This window comes from Lithobates pipiens, unplaced genomic scaffold, assembly GCF_037356315.1.
Source record: "Lithobates pipiens isolate NorthernLeopardFrog02 unplaced genomic scaffold, aLitPip1_a1.2 Scaffold_127, whole genome shotgun sequence".
NCBI classification, from domain to species: domain Eukaryota; kingdom Metazoa; phylum Chordata; class Amphibia; order Anura; family Ranidae; genus Lithobates; species Lithobates pipiens.
Genome location: NW_027507715.1, coordinates 50,537 through 65,599, shown reverse-complemented (window position 1 = coordinate 65,599; position 15,063 = coordinate 50,537). Strand labels below are relative to the sequence as shown.

Here is a 15,063-nt window from a genome sequence, read left to right as displayed (position 1 = left end):
TTCGCCCTGTGGCGAATCCCCAGGCTCCACAGACCCGAGCCCATAGGGACTCCGAACTCTTCCGTCAGCTCACTAGGAGACATGCTCTTTTTGACGCCTGGCGGGTTTCTCCAAGTTGCAAGTTTTATTCTGCCCCTCACCATACCCAAGTGTACATATTCGCCAGCACACCATGGATCAGCAATTATTGTCCAAAAAGCTTTAAATGAAAAAGATCACATCACAAAGGAAGGTGCAACGTTTCAGAGCCGCGCAGGACCCCTTCGTCAGGCATGTCACATGCCTGACAAAGGGATCCTGTGTGGCTCCGAAACCTTGCACCTTCCTTTGTGATGTGATCTTTTTCATTAAAACTTTTTGGACGAAACTTGCAGATCCATGGTGTGCTGGCGAATATCTACGCTTGTTTGAGGTTTCCAGGACCCGACTGGCTATCGCTGCAGCACCCACCATTTTTTGAGCCATACATACCAGGAACGTGTGTGATAGGAATATTGATCAGACCTCACCATACCCATTCACATATAGACTATTTCTTCATTAATAACAAAATGCACTGTAACTTCCGCTCTGCAACAAGTACTTCCAATCTCCTGGTCCAATCATGCTCCCGTCCTACGAACGCCTGACCTGGGCACCCCCTCCCATAGGCCGTGCAACTGACGGCTGAACTACTTTCTCCTGCAGCACCTCCCCTCCAGAGTGGAACTGGAAAATCCCCATAAACATTACTTTGCCGAGAATGACACCCCAGATATCTCCATCCCCACACTTTGGGCAGGCCATAAGGCGGTCATCCCATAGGGCAGTCATCCCATTGGGCGGTTATCCCATTGGGCGGTCATCCCATTGGGCGGTCATCCTATTGGGCGGTCATCCTATTGGGCGGTCATCCCATAAGGCGGTCATCCAATTGGGTGGTCATCCAATTGGGCGGTCATCCGATAAGGCAGTAAACCCATAGGGCGGTCATCCCATAAGGCGGTCATCCCATAAGGCGGTCATCCAATTGGGCGGTCATCCGATAAGGCAGTAAACCCATAGGGCGGTCATCCCATAAGGCGGTCATCCCATTGGGCGGTCATCCCATTGGGCGGTCATCCCATTGGGCGGTCATCCCATTGGGCGGTCATCCCATAAGGCGGTCATCCCATAAGGCGGTCATCCCATAGGGCGGTCATCCCATAGGGCGGTCATCCCATAGGGCGGCCATCCCATAGGGCGGTCATCCCATAAGGAGGTCATCCCATAGGGCGGTGATCCCATAGGGCGGTCATCCCATAAGGTGGTCATCCCATAAGGTGGTCATCCCATAGAGCGGTCATCCCATAGGGCGGTCATCCCATAGGGCGGTCATCCCATAAGGCGCTCATCCCATAGGGCGGTCACCCCATAGGGCGGTCATCCCATAAGGTGGTCATCCCATAGGGCGCTCATCCCATAGGGCGCTCATCCCATAAGGTGGTCATCCCATAGGGCGGTCATCCCATAAGGTGGTCATCCCATAGGGCAGTCATTCCATTGGGCGGTCATCCCATTGGGCGGTCATCCCATTGGGCGGTCATCCCATAAGGCGGTCATCCCATAAGGCGGTCATCCCATAAGGCGGTCATCCCATAGGGCGGTCATCCCATAGGGCGGCCATCCCATAGGGCGGTCATCCCATAAGGAGGTCATCCCATAGGGCGGTCATCCCATAGGGTGGTGATCCCATAGGGCGGTCATCCCATAGAGCGGTCATCCCATAGAGCGGTCATCCCATAGAGCGGTCATCCCATAGGGCGGTCATCCCATAGGGCGGTCATCCCATAAGGCGCTCATCCCATAGGGCGGTCACCCCATAGGGCGGTCATCCCATAAGGTGGTCATCCCATAGGGCGCTCATCCCATAGGGCGCTCATCCCATAAGGTGGTCATCCCATAGGGCGGTCATCCCATAAGGTGGTCATCCCATAGGGCGGTCATCCCATAAGGTGGTCATCCCATAGGGCAGTCATTCCATTGGGCAGTCATTCCATTGGGCGGTCATCCGGGGCCGATGTCTTGCCCTTTCTTCAGCCATGAAGTATGCTAGGGCCACCAAACTTGAAACCGAAAAGGACCTCAGGGTCCTCGAAGCCAAATTACAATCGTCCCTGTCTCTCCTTCAAGGTTTTGAGGCCTCTTTTTTAAAGCTTAAAGAGGAGGTCCACCTAAAAAAATATATATATATCAGCAGCTACAAATACTTTTAATAAATGGACACTTACCTGTTCCAGGGTCCAGCGATGTCGGCAGCCGAAGCCATCCTCGGTGAGGCAGCTTCACTTCCCGGTTCCCTACTGCGCATGCGTGAGTCCTGCTGCGCGTCTTAACTGGTTGCCACTAGCAGCGGGGGGCGGGGTGGGGGGGGGGGGGCGGGTAGGGGCGTGACTTCCGCGGGAGTCTATACCCGGAAGTGGGTGCAAATACCTGTATTATACAGGTATCTGCACACCCCCTCCCCCCCAAAAGGTGGCAAATGTGACACCGGAGAGAGGGGGGAGGGTTCCGTTAAGAGGAGGTTCCACTTTCTTCATAATAAATGATCAATCTGCTGCACTTAGATGCGCCCTCTTGTGTCTCTTTACCAATATAACAGATATATTTTCTATCTGCCGAGGAGCTGTTCAAAGGTCAAGCCTATCGTTTTACGTACATCATATTCCATGTGAACTGATGGACCGGTTACCTAGTATTGGGGTCGGGGTTTTTTTTTGCGTTTTGATGCACTGCAATTGCAGCAAAATCGCTCCTCATTCAGAGTGCCATAAATAAGAAATAATGGCATTGCAAATGCATCCCACGTTTTGCCGAGATTCTGGAATCGTGAGGCCAAAAACGCGCGATTCTGCCCGCAATTTCAAAATGCTTAGGTGCTGTCAATAAGGACTAAGTGTAATCATTTCCAATTATTTCTGGTCAAAAATCGCTAAAAAAGCAATTGGGCAGTGGGACGTAAAGCTAAAATCAGAAGGGGGAGGGGGGTTGCTGCGGTTTGAGCGGAGGAAGATCCATGCACAAAGCTTATTTGGAGCGCTCTGATAGGGGGCCATATGATTGTATGGAAGCGAGGGAGGCAGCCATTGCTTGAGTGAATGCAGGTGCAGGAAGTGGCTGCAAAGAGTTGGCAGGAAATCAGCAACATTAGGGTGTATTTATAAGTTGTTGATGATCCAGGGTGCTTTAACAAACTAAAGGCCATTCATTAAATCTAATTTACCCCCCCCCCCCCGCCCCCAGACCTGCATACATAAATAATAAGACTAGGGTTTATGAGTTCCTCATATTTCCAGGACCCCTGACACCGGGATCCCAGACAGCTGACACGAGGGGTTCAGTCCGGGCGCGGGAAATGTTCCCGGGCGGTGAGCTGCGGGGGTTATCGGTTTGCAGGAGAGAATTTTCCCGGCAGAGAGCCCAATATCTGTGAAAGCTTTCAGATGTGGTTTGGATTACCGCTAACAAAAGGCTCTCTCCTCCTTCCCCGGTGAGCACGCTGCCAGCGCAGGTCAGGAGCCGTCTATTAAAGCTCCGGAAAAAGGGCGCAGCTTGTGAAAAGCAAACGTTGCCCCGCCCCCCCCCCCCCCCCCGGGGAACACCTGATAAGTCCTGAGAAGCCGCTAATTTGTATCAAAGAATTCAAGAGCAGAACAATAGAATGTTCCCGGAGGAAAGACGGAGCAGAAAACCAAAGAAAGCCTCCCTGACCCGACTCAACTCAGAACGTTCGAAAAACATTGCAACTCCTGCCAAGAACATGAGCTGCTTAAAGTCAATCTACAGCCCAAACTATTTTTGGGGAAGGGGTGGAAGGTCCAAATGGGGGGGGGGGGGGTTCGCTTCCTGTCCTGGAGACACAACAGAAAATAAAGGGGAATGTCCCCATTGGAAGATTCCCCCTTGTCTCCTTTTCCGGGGACAGATGTAGAATTAATGATATTCACAACAAGGGTGGGGCTTGCGTTTTCTCCGACCCATGTTTGGCTCGAAAACCTGTATGCCTAGATATCATTCCTGGTCCAATGAGCTGCAGGCAGGGATTCTCTGCTCCACAGCTGATGTCACAAAGAGGTTTGAGAAGCTCATGACGTCCTTGATCTATGGCCACGACCCAGCAACCATTGACCTAATATGGGCACATGACCATGACCCAACAATCATTGGCCTAATATCGGCACATGGCCATGACCCAATGAATATTGACCTAATATGGGCACATGGCCATGACCCAACAATCACTGACCTAATATGGACACATGACCATGACCCAACAATCACTGACCTAATATGAACACATGACCATGACCCAACAATCATTGCCCTAATATTGGCACATGGCCATGACCCAATGAATATTGACCTAATATGGACACATGGCCATGACCCAAGAATCATTGACCTAATATGGGCACATGACCCTGACCTAATATGGACACATGACCATGACCCAACAATCACTGACCTAATATGGGCACATGACCCTGACCTAATATGGACACATGACCATGACCCAACAATCACTGACCTAATATGAACACATGACCATGACCCAACAATCATTGCCCTAATATTGGCACATGGCCATGACCCAATGAATATTGACCTAATATGGACACATGGCCATGACCCAACAATCACTGACCTAATATGGGCACATGACCCTGACCTAATATGGACACATGGCCATGACCCAACAATCACTGACCTAATATGGACACATGACCATGACCCAACAGTCATTGGCCTAATATGGGCACATGGCCATGACCCAATGAATATTGACCTAATATGGGCACATGGTCATGACCCAACAATCATTGACCTAATATGGGCACATGACCCAATGGTTACTGACCTAATATGGACACATGGCCATGACCCAACAATCATTGGCTTAATATGGGCACATTGCCATGACCCAATGAATATTGACCTAATATGGGCACATGGTCATGACACAACAATTAACCTAATATGGGCACATGGTCATGTCCCAACAATCATTGACCTAATATGGGCACATGACCCAATGATTACTGACCTAATATGGACACATGGCCATGACCCAACAATCATTGGCTTAATATGGGCACATTGCCATGACCCAATGAATATTGACCTAATATGGGCACATGACCCAATGATTACTGTCCTAATATGGACACATGACCATGACCCAACAATCATTGGCCTAATATGGGCACATGGCCATGACCCGATGAATATTGACCTAATATGACCCAACAATCATTGACCTCATATGGGCACGTGGTCATGACCCAACAATCATTGACCTAATATTGGCACATGGTCATGACCCAACAATTATTGACCTTATATGGGCACATGACCCAATGATTACTGAACTAATATGGACACATGGTCATTACCCAACAATCATTGATCTAATATGGATGCATGGCCATTACCTAATGAGCACCGACCTAATATGGGCACATGACCCAACAATCATTGACATAATATGGGAACATAATATGGCCATGTAGTCAGGCAGCAATAAAAAAGAGAGGCAGGAAATGGATAGGTAGCTCTGGAACCATGGTATGTCTTATTGGAGTTCATGTTTTTTGGGGGAAGGGTTGAAAGCCCTGCCAATTTGGGTGATTTCCCTTCACTTCCTGTCCCAGAGACACAATGGAAAATGAAGGGAAATGCAATCCTAGGAAGTCGCCACCTGGACCGGTAATCCCCATGGGAAGATTTCCCTTTTTTGCCTCTTTTTCTGCTGATAACTGTAGAATTTTGGTTCTTCCATAACTAAAGATGAGCTTGCATTTTTTCAGATCCATGTTAAATCATTCTTTACCCCATAACCAATGGTCCAATGATTCTTGGTCCAAACTGCAGGTGGGAGATTCCCTGCCACACAAAAGACGTTACGAAGGGCCTTAATGCTCATAACTTTATCAATCTAATATGGCCTTGTGGTCAGGCAGCAATAAAAACCCGGAGGCATGTATAGGTAGTGTTGGAACCATGGAGCATCTTATTGGTATTACTCTTTTACGGGAAGAGTTGGAAGATCTGGCAGTTTTTTTTTTTTGCAGTATTTGCCCAAATGGGGTGATTTACCTTCACTACCTGCACCAGAGACACAACAGAGAGCAAGGAGAAATCCCATTCCAGACGGCTGTCACCGGAGCAGGTATCCCCTTTGGAAGATCTGAGTAGGTATCCCCTTTGGAAGATCTGAGCAGGTATCCCCTTTGGAAGATTTCCCATGAACTCCTTTTCTGGTGACAACTCTAGAATTTTGGATATCCCATAACTAAGGATGAGCTTGTGTTTGTTTAGACCCATGTCCGGGTCCGAACCCAGAAGCCAGCCGTCATTCTTGGACAAATGGGACAGTACAAAGTGTCAAGAATGCGTGTGACATCATTGGCTTAATATGACCATATGGTGAGACGTCAATAAAAACCTGGGGGAATGGATAGGTAGTGTGGAAATTGTGGTGTCTTATTGCTATATTGTTTTGTTTTTTGTTGGGAAGGGTTGGAAGCCCTGTCTGTTTTTCTTGGCCAGGTTTGCCCCATTGGGAATGGACAACCACAGACTTTTTTCTTTTTTCAAAGTGTCTAAATTCTGGGTTGGTCGCTTCTACACTCCAAAGGAATCCCACATTTTCCTTGGTTTGTAATGCAAATAAAAGGCTCGGAGATCGAAGAGTTACACCACAAGTTGATAGTCTGATATAAAATGTATTCCAATGTAAAATCAGGTTGAAGACCTTATGAGAAATCCAATGCGTTTGGGGGCCAAAACTCACCCCCTTCATCAGGGCTTATGTATACCAGTTTTTCTCAATGAGGGATCCCGTGCATCCTAGAGTTCCTCATGTGGTTCCCTTGGGTTCCTAGAGTAGTGAGCAATGGTGGAATAATATCCCATTCACCTTGGCCACCAAAGCAAAGGGTTACTTCTACACTGACCACCAATGTTAGACAACTCCACAATTTCTATTATCTGCCTTTCTTTTCTGCAGAATCAGTATAAATACAGCTGTTCTGTGAAGCCCTCAGAGGTTGGTTAGAGAACCATAGTGAACAAAGAGCACGATGAAGGCCAAGGAACACACCAGACAGGTCAGGGATAAAGTTGTGGAGAAGTATAAAGCAGGGTTGGGTTATAATAAAATCTCCCAAGCTTTGAACATCTCACAGAGCTCTGTTCAATCCATCATCGGAAAATGAAAGAGTATGGCACAACTGCAAACCTACCAAGACATGGCCGTCCACCTAAACTGACCGGGCCGGGCAAGGAGAGCATTCATCAGAGAAGCAGCCAAGAGGTCCATGGTAACTCTGGAGGAGCTGCAGAGATCCACAGCTCAGGGGGGAGAATCTGTCCACAGGACAACTATTAGTCGTCTCTCCACAAATCTGCCCTTTATGGAAGAGTGACAAGAAGAAAGACATTGGAGAAAGAAAGTCATAAGAAGTCCTGTTTGTAGTTTGTGAGAAGCCATGTGGGGGAGGGGGCAGCAAACATGTGGAAGAAGGTGATCTGGTCAGAGGAGACCAAAATTCAACTTTATGGCCTAAAAGCAAAACGCTATGTGTGGGGGAAACTAACACCGCCCATCCCCCGAACACACCATCCCCACCGTGAGACATGGTGGTGGCAGCATCATGTGGTGGGGATGGTTTTCTTCAGCAGGGACAGGGAAGCTGGTCAGAGTTGATGGGAAGATGGATTTAGACAAATACAGGACAATCTTAGAAGAAAACCTGTTAGAGTCTACAAAAGACTTGAGACCGGGGCGGAGGTTCCCCTTCCAGCAGGACAACGACCCAAAACATCCAGCCAGAGCTACAATGGAATGGTTTACATCAAAGCATATTCATGTGTTAGAATGGCCCAGTCACAGTCCAGACCTAAATCCCATTGAGAATCTGTGGCAAGACTTGAAAATTGCTGATCACAGACGCTCTCCATCCAATCTGACAGAGCTTGAGATATTTTACAAACCAAAAAAAACTTCACAATTATGTGACACTTTGTGTGGGTCCATCACAAAAAAATCCCAATAAAATACATTTATGTTTTTTGACGTCAAAATGTGGAAAATTTCAAGGGGTATGAATACTTTTTCCAAAGCACTGTATGTATCAATGATACAAAGTATATGGCATCTGTATCAGCATAAAGCTTGTCTCTGGTACATCGGATGGCAGAGATATCATCTTACTATGCCGTGGCGGTGGTCTTTTTCTGCAAGGAATGTCTTTAAAGTCCTTCACTGTGATGATTATTATTGATCTCCTACTGAAGCGGCAAGAACGCGAGACGAGAAAATGCATTGGATTCCTTGTAGAGTCGGCCATCTGCTTTTACAATGGAATAGATTTGTATCTGGACTAACCTGTGGTGTGGCCCTTCAGTCTCAGAACTAAAAACCGCACAGAGGTTCTAACGCTTCTCTACACTCATGAAACCTACAAAGTTGTAGCTTTATAAATATTACAATTATTTTTCAATTGTGGAGAGTAGGAAAGAGTTAAAAGAGTCAAATTCCTCCACCCCAAACATTATAAATAAATCAATAAAAATATATAGGAGAAAAAATAAATAAATTATATATATATAAAATTTATTTTTATTTATTTATTTTCTCATCCATGTCTTTTTAGACCTTGCTTTGTGCACTGGGTGGGCAGTCATGTTGGAACAGGAAGGGGCCGTCCCCAAACTGTTCCCACAAAGTTGGGAGCATGAAATTGTCCAAAACTGTTCCCTTCACTTGAACCAAGGGGGCCAAACAAACCCCTGAAAAACAACCCCACACCATAATCCCCCCCCCCCCCCACCAAATGATTTGGACCAATGCACAAAGCAAGGTCCATAAAGACAGGGATGAGTGAGTTTGGGGTGGAGGAACTTGGCTGTCCTGACCCCAACCCGATAGAACACCTTACGGATGAATCAGAGTGGAGACTGCGAGCCAGGCCTTCTCATCCAACATCAGTGCCTGACCTCACAAATGTACTTCTGGAAGAATGGTCAAACATTCCCATAGACACCCTACTAAACCTTGTGGACGGCCTTCCCAGAACAGTTGAAGCTGTTATAGCTGCAAAGGGCGGAGCCAACTCAATATTGAACCCTACGGACTAAGACTGGGATGCCATTAAAGTTCACGTGCGTGTAAAGGCAGGCGTCCCAATAATTTTGATAATATAGTGTGTGTGTGTGTGTATATATATATATATTATAAAAAAGAATAAATAAATACATATTTTTTTTAAATAATATAAGAAAGAATGAATAAAAAAATAATAATATATATATATGTATATATAATACTTATTTATTTTTATTCATTCTTTCTTATATTATTATTTTTTAAATGCATTTATTTATTCTTTATATATATATATATATATATATATATATATATATATATATATATATATATATATATATATATATATATATATATATATATGAAAGAATAAATAAATTTAAAAAATTATAATATAAGAAAGAGTGAATAAAAAAATAATAACAAAATATATATATTATATGAAAGGATAAATATATGTTTTTAAATGTATTTATTTATTCTTATATATATATATATATATATATATATATATATATATATATATATATATATAAATAAATATAAATATAAAAAATAAACATATACGAAAGAATAAATAAAAAAATAATAATATAAGAAAGAATGAATAAATAATATATATATATATATATAAGAATAAATACACACATACACACACACACACACAAACACACTACATTCCAGTGTGGTTTTACAGTGAGTCCGATCAGTACAGATCAGACTGGGGTTCTCGGTCACCCTGTGCCCCTAATGACCACAGGTTAACTAAGACATAGGAAGTGCATGGGGAGCTGAAACAAGAGTTTCCCCAACCTCTCCAAGGGATTCTGAGTTCCACGGGACCCCCCACCCAAAGTGACTCCCGTCACAGCGTATATTATTATTATTATTACTACTATACAGGATTTATATAGCGCCAAAAGTTTGCGCAGCGCTTTACAACACGAGGGCAAAATATTTTTTTATTAAAATATTATTAAATATTAAAATATTGTACAGTTACAATACAATTCAAGTATAGAACTGGCATTTTTATTTATTTATTTTTTATACATATATATATATATATATATATATATATATATATATATATATATATATTATATATACACACACACACACACACACACACACACATATATATATATATATATATATATATATATATATATATATATATATTTATTTATTTATTTTTTTTATTCATTCTTTCTTATATTATTATTATTATTTTTTTACATTTTCGTATATACTGCATGTTTTACTGACCAATGTGTTCTAGGTGCAAAAAGAAAGAAAGAAAAATAAAACATTTCATTTCCTATGATGCAGTGGGGTCTATCCTCATCCGATCCTGTACAATAGTGTATGTGCCCTGGTGCCGTCTCCTATGGCTCACGCTACAAACAATCCAGAATAGCGCGATTCTATTTTTACCGCCGCGCCAACCAGCCATGGGCGGTCTTGTCCCTCAGACGGGTCGTCGGAGAGAGAGAGAGAGCGGGTCTTGTTGTTATTCTGGGAGATGTACGATCATCCTCGTTAAACAGTTTATTTAATAAAGTGGAAACTGTTTTTTAAGCCGGGCTATAAATAGCGCGCTTCTTAACGATTCCGCGTTTGTCCCATTTCCTCAATAAAAATAATCCGTCGTCCCCGCGTTATGGATGCTGAGCCGTGACAAAAAAAAAGTCAACCTGATTATGCCGGAGCTGTAATTAATTCTCTGCACCGGCCTGCGCAGTTCCAAAGCTCATTAGACGTTGCCAGGCCCCGCTCGTTATTAAATTGTGCCGCGTTTAATCTTCGTAATAATTGGTAATTGTGTGAAAATGGGAGCGAGAGAGAGAGAGAGCGAGAGAGCGAGAGAGAGCGCTGATTATGGAGGCGCACAGATCAGCGTTGTTTTTATATGACATGATCAGGAACAGTCGTCTGCTGATACTTATTATATCACGAAGGAAAAAAGGAAGATGATGCGGTCATCTGCGATTAAAGGGAGCCTGTCTACGCTTTTGTCATCGCAAAAAAATTAGAAAACGAATGTAAAGTGGAACTCCGGCCTTGCCTTCAGTCTTGCACAGTTGTACAGGGTCCTCTCCTGAATGAATGAATGAAATTCTTGTATAGCGCACAATGCGAACTGAATCGCCTCTAGAACGGAAATTGCTTCATTTCTCTACTTTTTTTATTTGCACTAACATACAATTTTTCAGGACGAGCTTTCGGGGGGGGGGGGGGGGGGGGGGAGGGTGTCCCCTTCTTCAAGGTCCCCCATCCTTCAAGGAGTACTGCTTGGACCTTGAAGAAAAGAACATCCCCCCAACAGCTTGTCCTGAAAAATTGGTACTTAAGATGTGGACGGCACGTGGTTCGGGGTTTCCGGTCCAGAAGTAGGTTCTGACTCCATGGTCCTGGTCTATGGCCACCCGATTTGTTCTCTCGGGGCTGGCTAGCCCGAGGCAAGGAAACCAAAGAAGGATTCCAAGGTGGTCCGGTGCCGTCTCCGGTAGTCGGAGAGGCCTAGTAACTTCATAGCTATCCAGGGGAGGACTCTTCAGAAGAAGGCCACTTACGGGTTGGCTTCTTAGCAAGAGCCTGGTGGGGCTGAAGTATCTGAGTGAATCCGGTCTCGTGGGTATCGCCAAGCTGGCTGAAAGATCCAGGTATCACACAAGTGTTCCACAAGTTCTAGTTTCCTGAAGTTCTACAACAACGTCTGTGGCAGAGCTGCCAGAGGCAAGAAACTAAGGAAAGGATTCTGAGGTGGTCCGGTGCCGTCTCTGGTTGTGGAGAGGCCCAATAACTTCGTAGCTATCCAGGGGAGGACTCTTCAGAAGAAGGCCACTTACGGGTTGGCTTCTTAGCAAGAGCCTGGTGGGGCTGAAGTATCTGAGTGAATCCAGTCTCGTGGGTATCGCCAAACTGGCTGAAAGATCCAGGTATCACACGAGTGTTCTACAAGTTCTAGTTTCCTACATGTTCTACAACAACGTCTGTGGCAGAGACTTGTTCCTGAGTAAAGCACCTCGTTGGCTGCGAGACCTTGTGAGAGAGGGACTGTCCAACCTGAGTGACCCTCCAGCTGTGAATGGATATTCTCTGGATCTAGTCAAAGTAAGCAAGTCCTTCATTATTGACTTTGACACTTAGCCCTTGTACACACGGGTCGGACATTCTGACAACCAAATCCGTTGGATTTTGTCCGACGGGTTTTGTCCAAAACTGTTGCATGCACACGGTCGGACAAAGTTGTCAGAAAATCCGATTGTACATAACGTGATGACGTTATTTCGTTAGGACGGGACTACGTTCAGGCTAGTAGCCAATAGCTTTGGTCTAGGAATTTGATCTGAGCATGCGTGGCACTTTGTCCGTCGGAGTAGGCTACACATGATCGGAGTATGTCCGATCGGAGCATTTTGTCGGAAAATTTTACGGACAAGTTGGAAAACTTGGTCCGTTGGATACTCCGACTGAATAAGTCCAATGGAGACCACACACAGTCGGAATATCCAACAAAACGGTCCGATAGGACACATTCCGTCGGAATCTCCGACCGTGTGTACAAGGGCTAAGAGTACCTGAACTTCTTTCCTAACCCTCTGATCCTATTTTAAAGAGACTGTTCGTTGTCTAAGTTTTTGCAATAAAAATCCCTTTATGCGGATCTGTCGTCAGTCTCTAGAGTTACTGGGTATCTACCAATGGGAAACCCCTAGACACAAATCGAGGAGAAGAAGGTAACGGTAAGCCCAATCAAACCAGCAGCTCCTTCGGGGGTTAGTGCTACAGACGTAACCTTCATTGATAGGTTGGTTTAGCTTGAGAGATCTCATGTTATCCACCAAAGTCTACTCCTGCTTGCATTGTTGAGCATATTTTGCTCACAAAATCAATCGATTTTAATTCACAACTAATCACAATCGCTTGAGGATCAATCACCTGACCACCTTGATGGTCAAACTCTAAAGGAGCTATCTAAATTGATTGGACTTTACGTGCGATAATGTTGGTGGAGAGTTGCCCCTGGACATGAGAAGGTGTCTTTATGGATATTAGTAGAAGGTATAATTTTGGTAGCCAGTCTACCAACTCTTCATTTTCCCGAAAGAGTACCTGTTTTGGTTCGGTTGGCATAATAGTTTCCCATCATTGTAAGCCCACGATGAAGGGAGTCTGATGACCCCTGAAACACGTTGGCTACCCAGCGATCAGCAAGGCATGCTGGACTTGAGATGATCCTGTGCTGCTCTTGTTTTTCCGCTAGAACTACTGCTAAATCGATGGGCACTGCAGTCAAACATACTTGATTGATCCTATTGATTATTGGAAATCATAGCAGTTAATCATAGCGTTACAATCCGATTGCACAATCTGTATACAATCTCCTTTGGATTTAATGGCATCTTTTTTTTTCCATGTGAGGGCCTCCATAAACTACTCATTCAATCTGGCAAATTGGTACATTACCTTTAGGACTACTAGGACCTGTGCCAGGACTTCCAGAGATAATTGCAGAAGCTCTGCAAAACTTCAAATGGTGCTCCAAGAATCCCACAAGGACTTAAAGAATTCCCTAAAACGATGCCGGGCGCATCTTCTAACTCAAGGGCTATTTGAGCTTCAGTACTGCAAGTGACTGGTGCTGAGCCTTCTCAGCAGTTATCCCATGTTACAAAGAACTCTGCTAGTACCCCCTGAGGTGGTCTGACCATTGCTGACCCAGATTGACCTGACTACTGTATCGTTTGCCATCTGCCTTAACCTTTGTCTGGACCTGACTACTCCCTTGACTGCCACCTGCCTTAACCTATGGCTGGCCCTGACTACTCCCTTGACTGCCACCTACCTTAACCTATGGCTGGCCCTGACTACTCCCTTGAGGCTGGCCCTGACTACTCCCTTGACTGCCACCTACCTTAACTATGGCTGGCCCTGACTACTCCCTTGACTGCCACCTACCTTAACCTATGGCTGCCCTGACTACTCCCTTGACTGCCACCTACCTTAACCTATGGCTTAACCAGTGGCGGAACTACCGCCATAGCGACCCACGCGGGCGCTATGGGGCCCGCAGCCGAGTTGGGGGCCTGGTGAGTGGTGTTAGTGGGGGGGTGCTGCCTCTCTGGGTGACACGCTGGAGTAGCGGCAGCCGCCCGCATCACTAACACTGCTCTCTGTAGTGCGGGTGCAGGACACAGCAGCACGGACCGTAGCCGCCTCCCCCTCCTCTCTGTTTACATCCACAGAGGAGGAGGAGCTTACGCTGGAGGGACACACACGCGGCACTGTGTATCAGCGCTGAGCGCTGTTCTGAGGTATGGGGGGGGGGGGGGGTCTGCACTGAGTTCGGGTCTGCTGCACTACTGAGGGGAGTCTCTACTGAGGGGGGTCTACACTACTCGGGGGTCTGCACTGACGGGGTCCTGCACTACTAGGGGGGTCTACACTACTGAGGGGGTCTGCAATACTGAGGGGGTCTGCACTGAGGGGGAGTCTACATTACTGGTGGGGGGGGGGGGGGGGGTCTGCACTACTGTGGGGGGAGCCTGCACTACTGAGAGGAAGTCTGCACTACTGAGGGGGAGCCTGCACTACTAGGGGGTCTGCACTACTGAGGGGGGGTCTGCACTACTGAGGGGGGGTCTGCACTACTGAGGAGGGGTCTGCACTACTGAGGAGGGGTCTGCACTACTGAGGAGGGGGTCTGCACTACTGAGGGAGTCTGTACTGAGAGGGGGTCTGCACTACTGAGGGGGGGTCCTGCACTACTGAGGGGGTCCTGCACTGAGGGGGTCTACACTACTCGGGGGTCTGCACTGAGGGGGGTCTGCACTGACGGGGTCTGCACTACTAGGGGGGTCTACACTACTGAGGGGTCTGCACTGAGGGGGAGTCTACATTACTGTGGGGGGGTCTGCACTACTGTGGGG

General features: G+C 46.1%; 1 protein-coding gene across 1 annotated transcript in view; it reads left to right on the top strand.

Annotated features, from left to right (window-relative positions):
• PRIMA1 (proline rich membrane anchor 1) overlaps positions 1-15,063 on the top strand; it is a 104,385-nt gene that overhangs the window by 39,506 nt on the left and 49,816 nt on the right. The gene's annotated exons all lie outside the window — the stretch shown is intronic.